At 42.4% G+C, this 14,765-nt stretch overlaps 1 pseudogene across 1 annotated transcript; it reads left to right on the top strand.

Moving 5' to 3' along the window:
• The first annotated feature begins 7,795 nt into the window (after positions 1-7,795).
• Positions 7,796-10,342, top strand: LOC311343981 (zinc finger BED domain-containing protein 4-like; annotated as a pseudogene). The gene is made up of 3 exons: positions 7,796-8,382; positions 8,897-9,425; positions 10,136-10,342. The product of its transcript is annotated as a zinc finger BED domain-containing protein 4-like (transcript).
• The last annotated feature ends 4,423 nt before the right edge of the window (positions 10,343-14,765 follow it).

The following is a 14,765-nucleotide window of genomic DNA, read 5'->3' as shown; positions in this document are numbered from 1 at the left end:
GTAGGCCTACTTTCATAGACCCTGTAGCAACCAATATGTATGTAATAACGGCCAATAACATAATAACTGCCAATAACATAATAATTTAAATGAAATAAAGCCAATAACTTAATAACTTGCCAATAATGTAATAAAGTTGTTGAGCGAATAATGTAATAACTTGGAATGAGACGTTGGCTAACCGATGACAGCCCTGCAGTTTCCATCGTTTTGAGTAGCCTCGACGGATAGTAACATCTTTTGGAGGCACACGTTGGCTACGGAGAGGGTCTCCGACAGGGTTTAAGATGATGGAGAGGGCTCTCCGTGGCTACGGAGGGGGTCTCCGACAGGGTTTAAGATGATGGAGAGGGCTCTCCGTGGCTACGGAGAGCACTTTACACAGTATCATAAACAAGGCTTGACTTTTACTCTGGGATTCTTGAATCAAAACAGCTTTGGGGCCAGCCTGATCTGCAGAGTGACATTAGATCGTTTGCAGATTCGGCAGAAAATGTAATAACTGAGCCGATCTAATACATAATAATACATAAATATGGTTGCAGCCCCCCATTCCATATTATCATATCATACTTCACCAATAATCATAACCTGAATGTTTGTCTGATGCATATGCTCTAGATGCTGCTAAAACGGATTTAATGCACATTCATCCACATATGCAAAACCATGGGGTTCTTGAATTAAAAAAATCTGTAAATTCCATAAAGACAATTTCACCAAACTTCCTGTAATTCCAGCGTTTTTTGCTGTAATCTTATATGCTGATGTAGCAGTTTTTGTGTAGTTTTTATGTAGTAGTTTGTGTATGTAAAGTGGACAGGACCGGCCCTGTACACCTGGGGGCCCTAAGTAGGATCAAAAGCCCTGCTTTGCGGTTGATGGAGTAGTTTTGCCACAGAGAACAAGCAACTGTATGCATTCATCCTGTATGCATTCATACCTCTTTGAACATGATTAGCCCAATTATTTTACTACTACTACTATTTTACTACTACAATAACTTTGCTGGAGTCTTGACCCTTTGAACTGCTTTTTCCTATCACATTTAAAAGAGGTGAAAGTTAAAATTCATATTTTGAATTTAAGTGGGTGAAAAAACTGCTAAGCAAAGTAAAGGTAAATCAGTTAATATGTGTCTTCAGTGATGTTTAGTATAGTAATGTCAATTAACTGGGCATCTCTCCGCTCGCTCTGGGAACGGGGGGCGCAAAACTCAATCTCGCCTAGGGCTACTAAAGAGTTAGAACCGGCCCTGGGGGAGAGAGTGGGAGAGAGGTGATGTAGGACAAAGGTAGCGAGCTTCGTTTAGCTTCGTCATGTACCGTATCGTCATCATCGCGGTTGCCAGTTTGGGATCAGTCAAACCAGTGCCTGCGCTGAATCAAACATCATGTTCCTTGCTTGTTGCCCTCTCAGCAACACCAAGCATTACATTAACAACATGTGTAGGGTTGCCAGGTCAGTCAGAATCAGGTAGTTTTAGGTTATCATGATCAGACCTCTATACAGTCTATTGGACAGACAGTCAAAATTCTTAATTCCACCATTGTTTTCGTATACTAATATGAGCTGTATAGTTATGTTTCCTTTCTCATCAAGTAAATTGCCTCGCAGCTTGACCTTGACAATGACATCAGAAGGGGAAGTCAGAGAAACTTGATGACATCTCTGCAATGCCTGCACCACAGACTTTGGTGCTTCGGTAACGGTGGGCAGATTGAACAGGGCAGAGCCATGTTGCCCAAACAAGGTGCTATAACATCTTCGTAAGATGTTCATCCCCAAGACACCCGGGGCAGAAGGAGATACATCAGCTGGAGGATCCTTGACGACCAGTAGCCCACACCCTGGCAAAGTCCTACCACAGAGCTCGACTTCAAGCTCCAAGTAGCCAAGGTATGGGATGGGCAATCCATTGGCCGCTTGAAGCTGAAGCCAATGCCAAGACTGAAGATTCTCTTGGCCCCAAGTCTCCAAGTGTTGCCGAAAAAAGCTTTCCCTGACAGTGGACACCATGGACCCAGTTTCCACTAAGCAAGGAACCTTTACTCCCCCCCATAACCATGTCCATGTGTGGACAAACACTGATTAGCCTAGTCTCTCCCTCATCCCTTAACCTAACTGGTGAGCCTGTGGTGACCCCCCTCGAACTTTGACTCCGCAGTTCGACGGGCGCTAGTTTCCCAAATGCTGAGCTGGATCCCGCCTAGAAGCGGGCAAGTAAGCAGAAACGGAAGGTGGAGGAGGGGCACGTTCCCCTCTGCACTCCCTGGCAAAGTGGCCAGGCTGCTGACACCGCCGGCAGATTACTGGACCACGGTAAGAAGAATGATTACGCTGAGGATTGATCTGCAGCCGAGCAGTTAAGCTGTTCCTGTTGGAGCTTCAGCATCTGTTTCACCTCCTGCAACTCTGAAGCCTGGGGTGGACTAGCCATGGAAGGAGCAGTCCGAACACCACACTGCAAGCCCATCATCGAAGGTACTGAGTGGCTTCGGCCCCGCACACCCCCTGGCAATCCCTCTCGCTCCCACCTAATTGCCTTTACCCTAGCATCCAGCAGAGAGACGGTAGGCTGCCTGCATGTGAGTTGTTTTAGTTCTCGGCGAAGGGAACCATCAATAACATTTTCAATAAACTGATCGCGCAACAAAACGTCTGCATTTGGCATCTTGCTTGGACCACTTTGTTTAACTGCAGACATCAAACTCATTAACGCAAGGGAGAACTCTTGAAGGGTCTCCCCCACTTGCTGTCGCCTTGAGAAAAACGCCTCTTGTAAAGCAACCTACGAGTCAGAACGACCATAAAGCTCTCGCAAAACCGCAATGATTTTAGCTGGATCACTTCTATCTATCGGGCGATATTTTATTTCTTCACGTGCCTCTCCCTCCAAATGGTCAAACAAAAAGAACGCTTGATCGAATGTGGACAGGTGACGAGCCCTCATGCAGGCTTGAGCCTCCTCAATCCACTCCTCTAGCCCTATACCTGACCTACCCCTAAAAACGGGACACTTCTTATCTCGGGGTACAAGGACCAGTTGCTCTGTTACAAGAGTGGTAGAACGGATGGCACTGGGAGAGGTTCAGCAGTAATGGAAGGTGCAGCACTAGAACCATGCATGGCCGCAGCCTGCTCCTGCCGCAACACGTCATTCTCTGTCCTCAACTGTGCCACCAAATCCCTCAACTCCTGTAGCTCTCCCTCCATTTCTTTAAAGCTACAACCAAGCTGAGAACACTAATGCTACGGCTACCAGAAAAACAATACTCACCGCTGGTTCGCCTTAAGCTGCCGTTCATTCACACTCACACATCTGGCAATCTGAGAACCAAAAAGACAAAAATGAAGAGAGAAAACATAGAACACACGCCCGCCTCCACTGAGTTGAGATCCTGCCGACAACGCCAAGTTTGTGGTGACACAAGGAGCATTACTAATTTATGTATCAGAAGATCTTTTCTCTTTTTGTTTGTTACCGACAACGCCACCTTGGGTTAGGGCCTAAGGACCCGTACTAAAGGTCAATTATCACCTTTGACAAAAGGACACTCAGGTTTGTTCAATCAGGGAGGGCGGGAGACAGAGTTCAATGATAACACACAACACTTTATTATTATAATGAACACAAGGTTTGGCATGAAAAGATAAAAAGAAAAGGGAGCCCAACTGGGGAAAGAAGTGGGTACAAGCTGAGGCTTACCGGTTGGAGGAGGGTATTGGAATTAATGTGAACTTTTAATCAGCGTGCTTGAGCATACAGCGTTAACAACATAGCTACAGCTTTATTGACAACTTGACAAGCAGAGGTAATAAAAAGCAACAGTGCCATCTATTGGTAAAATTACTGTATAACAACACTCCCACTTAATTTTACAATGGCATTGACACTTTAAATAATATTACAGAGCCGTGCTCCCTTTCACAAAATGTCAAGGAAAAAAAAATCTTTAAACAACAACAAACGACTTCCTCTTTTTCCTTGCTTGTTGTTTTCAGACTTGCTTTGACCAGGCAGCGTTCGGTGTTCACCTGTCAAGCATAAACAACCACTTTACAAGTCTACTCTTAGACAGCCAAAAGTCCAATCTCTCCCCTGAGATATTCAAACTTCTGTTTAGTCAGTGGCTTGGTCAAGATGTCTGCTTTCATGTCATTTGTTGGACAGTATCGTAATTCTATTTGTCCATTCCGCACACATTCACGGATGTAGTGGTAGCGAATGTCTATGTGTTTAGTCCTGGAGTGGTCCACAGGATTCTTCGCGATTGCGATGGCTCCTTGGTTGTCTTCCAGGATCACTGTGGATATAGCCTCCATTCCGAGATCACTCAGTAATCATCTCAGCCGAATACCTTCTTGAGCGGCTTGGCTAAGTGCGACACTCAGCTTCTGCTGTGGAAATTGCAACTGTTGCCTGTTTCTTACTGAGCCAGCTCACTGCTCCTCCACTCTGTAGAAATATGTTGCCTGTTGTCGAGCGGCGGTCATCCTGATCTCCAGCCCAGTCAGCGTCTGCATATCCAATCAAAGCTCCAGAGTCTGACTGCTCATACTTGAGAGCAAGGTTCACTGCCCCTTTCAAGTATTGAAATATCCTCTTCACAGCAGTCAGATATGTAACATTTGGATTTGCATTGAACTTTGACACAGCACTCACTGCTTGAGCTATGTCTGGTCATGTGGCCATTGCAGCATACAGCAGACTTCCAACCATTGACTGATAAGTAGGTTGGTGCACTGGCTTACTGATACCATCACTTTTCCTCAATTTGATGTTGGCATCAGCAGGAGTTGCTACAGGATTTGCATTATCCCTGTGAAAGCCTTGCTCCAGCAGCGAGGAGACTGCTTCAGTCCATAGATTGACTTCTTCAGTTTGCACACCAGGTGTTCTTGCTTTGGTTTGATGTATCCCTCTGGTTGCTCCATGTAGATCTCTTCTTCTAGGTGTCCATTAAGGAATGCAGTTACGACGTCCATTTGGTGCACATGTAGATTGTTTTGGACAGCAAAGGACAGTAGTGTACGAATGGAGCTGAATCGTACCACTGGTGAAAACGTTTCATCATAGTCAGCACCATACATCTGTGAGTAGCCCTTGGCGACGAGTCTGCACTTGTATCTCTCCACTCGTCCATCACTATGATGCTTGACTTTGAACACCCATCTTGATCCTACTGCCTTTCTTCCTCTTGGTAAATCCACTAAGTCCCACGTCTCATTTTCCAGCAGCGACTCATATTCCAAATCAGCCGCCTCCTGCCATTCCTTTGCAGCATTAGGACTCATCATTGCTTCTTTCAGTGTGATTGGTTCTGTCACACAACACATATTGGCATGATGATCAACAGTCACTGTATCAGCATACTCATCATATCCAAATCTCCTTGGAGTCCTTCTGATTCTATTGCTTGTTCTGACTGTGGTATCGACAGGAACCTCATCAGCTTGTGTTTCACTTTCTTCCGTTCTCATGGTTATCTCACTCTCTGAGGTGAGTACTTCCGCTTCCTGTTTCCAGTCAAAGTTTGATTCATTGAAGATGACATCACGATGAGTTAGAATCCTCCTTTTCTCTTCATCATACAGGCGATAGCCCTTGGCATTGTTTGCATATCCCACGAAACGAAGCTTTGCAGCCTTTTTGTCCAGTTTTCTCCTCTCTTCATCTGGGATATGTGCATAAGCAACACAGCCAAACACCTTCATGTGACTCATGTCAGGTTTCTTTCCACACCATCTCTCGTAGGGTGTCTCTTGCTTGAGGAGAGATGTTGGCAGCCTGTTCTGTATGTAAGCTGTGGTATATAAAGTAATATAAAATGTAAAATAAAGTTTATTTTCCAAAATGAACTTCCTGGTGGGTATATTATCTTGGACCCTCCAATTGCTCTGTGCCCATGTAATCTTCATTACTTTTTGCAACCACTTTGCATCTATGTGTGTGTTTCCCTGTGTCGATTCACTACTTGTATGTTTGTTATACTTAACTACATTTCTATCTGTTTCAGCACGTCATCCTGAGGAGGTCATCAAGAGATACAGGAAAGTCCTTAAGGCGTACAAGAAAGGAAGAAATCTGAGTGTAGCATATCGAAAGGTCGGTGTCGACCGAAACACCATTGTCGCCAATGCCCCGATCTGTGAGCTGGCTGTTGTGGCCCTGAAGAAATACAAGGAGTTGCTGGTTGCTCATACACCACAGCAACGACTGCAGGACTTTGCAAAAAAATGTCTGAAAGTGTTGATTAATGATCCAAACCTTTTGAGGGATGTTGAACATCAAAAGAAAAAGGGGAAACTGATTGCTCTGTCTAAGAAAGCTTAGGTGTTGTGTCACTGTGGGATGGTGCCCTAGAGCAGTTCGGTTGTAGCTCGGGTCTGGTTCACTAAGTATAGAGGGTCCAAGTTGTGCTAAGACATGTTCATATCAATAATGCCAATGGCTTGATTTTGATTTATTTAGTTTTCATGTCCTGCACAAAAAGTGCACAAACCTCATGGGTTTGTATACTGTTGTATACTGCTGTTCTGCCATGTGATGGCTCAGTATGTCTTTCTATACATTAAACACAATGTTTAACATTTCATCTGTGGTGTTTCTTTGGTAAAATACAGTACACAGAAAAGCCTATGGGTGGAACAAGGTTGAGGTACAAAAAATTGATTTTTTAAATATCACATCAAATTTCTGTACCTTGAACTTGTTCCACCCATTTGCTGTTCTACAAAGTTTCACTGGTATTAGTAGATGGTTAACAAACTATTAACAACTGATCTGTAAAGTGTGAGTTAATATATTAGTTAAGTATTAGTTATTAGCTTACGTATATTATTGGGACGTTTTTATGTTCACGTCCTATGTTCCCCGCTATGTGACCGGGGAGCGAATATGTTTTTCGTAGGTGGAATCCGGAAGAATCATGAATATTAGGGTTACGGTTATGGTTAGGGTTAGGCTGAGGGTTACGGTTATGGTTAGGGTTAGGAGTCAGCGTGTGAGTTTGCCTGACAGGCTGCCTGTCCAATCCTAGCGCTTGAGGCGGAACTCTTCCTGTATTCCGCCTACGAAAAACACAATCGCGACCGGGGAACATAGGACCCGGGGGGCATAGGTACGCTCCCGCGCGATGCACGTTGCGATACACGTTGCCTGTGACTGACAGGAGGAGAGAGACGAGTGCGAGTAGCCTACAAGATGAATGAGTCAAAGAAAAGAAGCAGCATTTGGTTGCATTTTGATGAGTGTGAGAACACAAAGGCAAAATGCAGAATGTGCAATAGTAAGATTTCATATTGAGCAGGATCCACTCACAACCTGCACAGACACTTGAAGACTGTGCATCCAATTGTTCAGTTGGAAGAACAGAGGCAGGCTGGCATGCCTGCTTCTGCCAGAGCCTCTAATACTCCACCTCTTGCTGCTGCTACTACAGTAGGCCCCCATGCTTCAGGTAGTATACGACCAACAGCAGCACAGAGCTCTATAAGCCAATTCATTTCAAAACCTATGACCCCAGCAAGACAAAACAAAGTTGATGAAGAATTGGCTAAAATGATTGCAAGCGATTTCCAACTTTTCTCAATTGTGGAGGACAAGGGATTCAGAAGTTTCACACAGGCTCTCAATCCTATGTATGTTCCTCCAAGCAGGAAAACACTCTCTCAAAAAATGATTCCAAGACTGTATGATCGAGAACGTGCTTTACTGCAAGAAAGGGTTAAAGAAGCTACTGCAGTTTGCCTTACAACTGATTGCTGGACATCAAGAACCACCACTTCTTTCATGTCTGTTACATGTCACTTCATCGAAAATTACAAAATGGAGTCCTGTCTTCTGGACTGTTTTGAGTTTAGCGACAGGCACACGTCAGATAACTTGGCAGTGGAACTGCTAAGAGTGACAAAGGAGTGGCAAATTGACACTAAAGTTGTTTGCTGTGTCAGTGTCAATGCAGCAAACATAACCAAAGCCATTAAAATCCTGAAATGGACCCACCACCCATGTCTAGCGCACACAATCAACCTGATAGTAAGAGATGCCCTGAAGGTCATGAAGCCCACTCTTGACAAAGTGAAGGGGATAGTAGAATTCTTCCACAAGAGCACAAAAGCCACAGAGAAGCTGAAGTCTACTCAACACCAAATGGGTATGCCTGAGCTGAGGCTCAAGCAAGACTGTGTGACAAGGTGGAATTCGGCGTTCTATATGTTACAACGGGTTCTGGAGACCAAGGGTGCAGTCGTCTCTACACTGGCCGTTATCAATGCATCTGTTGATGGTCTGAGCCAAGAAGAATGGGAGGAACTGCAAGAGACATGGACTGTTTTGGAACCCTTTGAGCAGGTCACTGTGGAAATCAGCGCAGAGAGGTACAGTGGACAATTGTTATTCAAATATTTATTATATTATAATTACATATTAATAATTTAAGATGGTCATGTCAGTCATATTAAACAAGAATAAACAAAGCAAAGTCCATATACCACACAAACAAAGCATCATTTTCATTTGAGTTACTGTTTTGTAACATTTCAGCCATAATATTCTCCCATAGCCACAATACTGAGTAAACATAACATAAGCTGTAAGACTTGCGTCATAGATGAAGGGGGCGGGCTTTTAAAGCCACAGAACACGCCCACCTCTACCTGCCTATTTAACTCGGACTCCGCCATTTTTGAATCAGAATCTCTTGGGCGGCGTATCGATTAGATGTAAAGCTTAGAGACGCTCCACGCGTGTTATATACGATCCCTCTCCTTTTGTTTCATAGACGATAGACAATAGACCAATAACCTTAACCAAATAAAGTGAGTTAAAAGCGATCCTGTCTCGGCAGCCTTTCCTGGACTAAAATATCATAACAATTTTCTCTTTTTTCAGCTATGTGACAGCCTCCAAAATGCTACTCCTGTGCAGGGGTCTGCAGCAACTAACAGCTTACCACCAGACCCAAGTGACAACGGGGAAAGTGACGGAGATGGTGACTGTTCTCTGTACAACCATGGACAGAAAGTTCCACAGGATGGAATTTAACAATGTACTCTCATAGACAACTGTACTCGACCCGAGGTTCAAAAGGCTGACCTTCAATAACAACCAAGCATTTGATGAGGCCCTTCAAAGAGTAACAGCAACAGCAGCAAGATGCACCTCTAGCATCCAGCCAGCACAACCACCAGGAGACCAAGAGAGAGATGAGGTAGCAAGGGAACCAGAAGTGGAGCCACAAACCTCAGCTGTTTGGAGGCTTTTTGATGCAAGAGCAACAGAAAACACTACGAGGAGAAATCCCACAGCAGATGCGATGCTCGAGGTTAAATCCTATCTTGAGGAGCCTCTCATACAAAGAACGGCAGACCCGTTGAGCTGGTGGGAGTCCAAGGCCTCTGTCTACCCACGACTGGTGAAGGTGATGGCAGGGCGACTGTGTTTTGATTGTCCTTATTTCGATTTTAGGCTCTGCTGTTTTGTGAGGGGTGTGTTTAAATAAAAATGTCAAATGTCAATACTTAAGCTCATTTTGACACAGTGTTTCAGCACCATGTGGACAGAGAGCGGAGGTCAACACGCGTGCACGTGTCAAAATTAGTGTCGGAATTACTGCATGGCATCATTATAAAAGGTATACAGTAAGCGGTAATATGAAGAGCCGTTTGGGAGCCGAAAGAGCCGGCTCTTGTTGATGAGCCATTCCAAGAGATCCGGCTCCCTAAAAAGAGCCGAAATTCCCATCACTAGACTCCATACATCCATACATAAATGTTCTTTCAATGCTGTTTGCACTGAGATCCCAGCTTTACCCTCAGCTTGACATTACATATTATCTTCCTATAAGAGGGCACAGTTTTCTTCCAGCGGACCAGGTTTTTGGAAGAGTGGAGCAGGACATCAGAAAGCAGCCAACTATTCTGTTGTCAGAGGAATATGGCAACATTCTGCGGAAGCATGGCACCGTCCATCAATATGGAAAGGATTGGCAGTGCTAAGATTTTAAAAAAGAAGCAGCCACATTCACAGGATCACAGAGATCGTTTAAAATAAATTAGCGAAGCAAGAGTACTGAAAATCTGTGGTGACAAACTTGGATTTAAGCCTTTGTTTGCTGGTGAATTTTGTCAGCACTCTGTCCTGAAGCGAGGTAAGAAGTGTTCTCAGTTCAAGCCGGCTCCTCTTCCTGATGTGAACTGCGTCACAGAAGCCAAGAAGACTGATGTCTTGAAGCTGCTGGGTGAGTTGGGAGTGCCAAGAGCTGTGCAGGACTTCTATGACAATGTCCTGTCAAGTGCTGGTGACAAGGACATTGAACAAGACCTTGAGGATGAATGAGTGCCTTCTTAAGTGTCTTTATCAGAAAATGAGTTTTCATCAGTTTTTATCAGAACATTTTGCACTGTTCTTACGTACTTGATTTTACTCTATACTATTTTAATCTAATATTGTGTTTGTACCAGAGTTTTTATCAGAAAATGTTGCACTGTTCTCACGTACATGATCAAACACTACACTATAATCTAATGGTAATTTCATGCCAGATGAGTTCCATGTTTCATTACCTCTTGTCAGCCTCTTGTATTTTAATGTAATTAGCTTTTTTATGTTTGAATCTGATGCCCAAACATCAGAAATGAACTTACTTGACCACTTTTCACTTATTTATTTTCATTATTTATTTATTTATTTATTTATTGTTGGAAAATGTATTCAGTATGTATTCAGTGTTCAGTGTTTTCTGATGCATCTTAGGTGATTTTACTACTTTTTACTATGTCTTGTCCAAAGACGTGGATTTAGAGGTTTTTCCTAAAAAATAAAAAACCTGTGTATTTAGCTGGTTTTGACGCAAAACAGAATAAAATTTGGTTAAAAACAAAAACAAACATAAAAAGGCTAAAGTGACATTTCTGGAAAAAAAAATCATTAACTAATAACCTTATCATTGCCTTTAAAATAAAATGACTGAACTTGAACATAGAGGCCTGATTAAAAAATGGTAATTCAGAATAAAAGTGGTCAGACAGATTTAGAGGCTTTTGCATCTAAACTCTTCATATATACATGCATACATACACGCCTACACATACCCATAAGGGTCAATACTCATATCCAGTACATTTCCACCATAAGATGGATAATATCCTAAATAATGATGATAACCATAATGAGAATAATGATGTTCATCATCATCACCATTATCAACATTCTCATAGAGTGATACTACTCTATGTCTGTACTTATCTAGTGTCATGTCTTTCTTCTGTGACCCTTCTATAGCAAATTGCAGATTGCACAACAGCCTTTGGAGTTTTGAAATGTGATTGGCAGTGTGTTCTGTGTGAACACCAAGAGAGGGAATTCAGGAAGAGTGTGCAAGATATAGAGAATTGTGTGTAGTGTTGTGAAAAATGTGTGGTTTGGAATGGGAATCTGAGTCTAAAGCAGAAAATGTGCTTGGAGTTCAGCAGAATTGGTTTGGCAGTTGGTACATGAGTTTCAGGTTATGCACATTGTGTCTGATGTTCAAATTAATGTGTTTAAACAATTGTGAAAAACTATCACACCAGTGTTTAATTGATGCTCTCTAAGAGATATTCATATGATAGCTGTGTTTATCGTTTTGCTGGGGAAAAAATCAGTTTTGAGAAGAGAGAACATGTTTTGAGTGCAGTATTTCATTTTGAAAGAGATTTGTGGAGTTTTGACAAAATGGTAAACTCTTCAGTTTGGTGTTTAGAGTTATGAGAAATTTAGCTATAGTTTCAGAAAACGTGTTTAAACGATTGAGAAAAACTGTAAGCTGACAATACCACCTTGGGTTGGGAGGCTGTAAGAGAAAGTGGACGTTCATTCATTAACTCATCAATCCTATGCTGTTGGAACTATGGTGTACAGTAAATAACTAAGCTAATATGTAGCCTATTACACATTTTCATATTTACGTTTCTTAGGAAGCAAGATAATTCTGCACATTGTACTAGGCATGACAACCTGAGCCTCTAAGAAGTTAGTGTAATTTCTGTTATGTATTTTCACACAGTAACTTGGGAATGTAAAAACGTTTGCATTTTCAATTGAAGAATGAAAGTTCCAAATGGTAAGAACTTTTAAGAAAGTAGAGATAGCATTAGTAGTAATAGACTAAACTTGATCATTGATCACTATAATATCATGAGTATGACTATAATAACTAATAACACAACCTACTGCTGTTGTATGGGCTACGTTTGGTAGACAAAAGAAAAAACATGCATGACTGAAACCACCTATAAAACCACCTACCGGAGCATTGTCCATTAGGAGGAGGAGGTAACGTCGATGACGACGTCAATGCATTTTCCACATTAATGGAGACATTCATAGCTGCTACGAATAAACCAAAAAAAAGTGTGTCATGCAATCTTGCTGTGTACTAGACCTATTCACTGCTCCATCAACGTTAAATGCCAAATCGCTATATTTCCTTGTTTAAAATGTACCGCAAGATGCAGTTTTTTCCAAACCGCGACAAGCACCAAACCTAATTTTGCCTAAACGCAATATCTCCACCTCACATGTGAGGGCAGCAGGACAACTTTGCAGGTAGCGTGACCACGTCGTGTGTGTGGCCGAAATGGTTCACCTTGTCGGATTAGGGGGAGCAGAGAGTGGCCCTGATTGTGGAGGTGTAGTGGACCCTCCAGGGCAGTGGGACCACGTCACGCGTGAGGCCGAAATGGTTCCCCTTGTCGGACTAGGGGAAGCAGTGAGTGGCCCAGAGTGTGGAGGTCTGGTGGACCCTCCAGGGCAGCAGGACCACGTCACTAACACCTTGATGAGTCCCTGATATTGTATGTTGCATGTTCTCTTGTTAAAAAAAACAACAACATAAACAATCAATGGATTTACAGCGTTTTTGGGAAAAAAAGAAAAAAAATGATGGATTTTATAGTGTTTTGGAAAAAATAAAAATAAACTTTGAATTTATAATCAACAATATTGTTGTTTGATTAAAAGATTATTGTTCAGCATGTTCAGACTGTGCCAACCATTTTAACAGGATCATTTGAATATTAACAAAATATGTGGGTCTAGGTAGAAAATGTAATTTTCCTGAAAACTATTCAAATGGATTTATAGCATTTTGGAAAAGAACTCCTCATATGTCAAAACCACAAATGCAACAAAGGGTCAATGCTTTGTATAAGGTATACTCTGATTTCCCTGTTTTTTTCAGCAGACCTCCTCAAAATCATTTTGTGTTCATGCTCACGAAGATTAATCGAATCGTGTCCCAGAGCATGATTGTCTGACTTATTTCGTGCTACATAGAATGAAATTTAAACCATAGCCTTTCAATTTGGATATTTTCTTTGACTACATAAGGGGTGTGTGTAGATACTACAGTGCACCCTCTAGTTATGTATGTGTCAAAACAACAAATGCATCAAAGGGTAAATGTAGTGTATTAGGGATACTCTGATTTCCCTGTTTTTTTCAGCAGACCTCAAAAACATTTTGTGCTCATGCTCACAAAGATTAATCTATTGAATCGTGTCCCAGAGCATGATTGACCAACTTTATTTGTACTGCACAGAATGAAATGTAAACCCATGCATTTTGGATGGGAGCGTTTCTCAGAATGTAAACAGGTATATTGGTGTGTTCTTTTAGAAAAGGTCGCCGAGTCAGGATCGCTTTTAACTCGCTTTTTAACTTTATTTGGTAAATTTGGTATGATATCTACAAAGCAAAAGGAGGGGAATTGTATAAGCACGCGTGGAGATACACTTAGCTGGCCATCAAGTAGACGCATTGCCTAGAGCGTTCTGTCTGTCGGCGCTGTGTTCTCGCCTTAAATACTTGGCAGTGTGGCCTTTTATAACGTGCTCTGATTGGCTAAGCATTGTGTTGAGCGCCCGCCTCCTGCTCCCTTGTATGTGTGCTCGGTCCTGACCCCTTGTGGCTATGTGCAGGTATTACAACTTGTTATTCTCAGTGTGACCCTGAGCAGCGCAGGCTTCCCAGACACCAAGGACACACCTGGCATGCTGATATGCGTCACAATTCCCTCCTTGGTCATCACAGATGACCATTCTACAAGCCATGAGCATAATCAATCATATAAAAATATTAGTATAATATAAGTATAAAAAATATAAATTAAAATATAAAAAATCTCATGGATACACTACCATGCAACAATCATCAACACCACCAACCGACAATAACGGGATTAACTTCACGTGATTTTGGTTATGTAGATGCTTTATACGCATGGATTCTCTCTGTTAGACTGTGGTCATCAATAAAGAAGATTCTAACTTTCATTCGGATACTTTAATGACCAAACGACATGGTGACAGAAGTGGGACCTGAAGACATCACTCAGACAACTTCATCTCTAGGAATGTTAACTTTGAAGTCTCGACCCTCTGTAAGCGACAAGGACGTTATTAAAAGTAGTCCAATTGGGCGGGAAAAATCTCCCAATCTGACAACGCTGCCAGAACGTCGTAAAAAGTAGTCCAATTGAGCGAGAAAAACTGCCCTGAAACACAAGCCGTAACTGAGCTGGTGGGAGAGTGGGCGAAACCTAGTCAGATCCACCTATCATGGAACGGCATTCACCTTGGTGGGTCACATGGAATACACAGGCCACACTCAACAATGAATCAGTAGACATACAATCATAGAATCACATTCAAAAAGGCACATACATAGATTCAGTCATAGAAATCACATCAAATACTTCTAGGTATGTGTGACACAAAAT

Source organism: Micromesistius poutassou (assembly GCF_964030765.1).
Source record: "Micromesistius poutassou genome assembly, chromosome: 5".
NCBI lineage: Eukaryota > Metazoa > Chordata > Actinopteri > Gadiformes > Gadidae > Micromesistius > Micromesistius poutassou.
The sequence above is the reverse complement of the archived record's forward strand: the minus strand, read 5'-3'. Positions and strand labels throughout refer to the sequence as shown.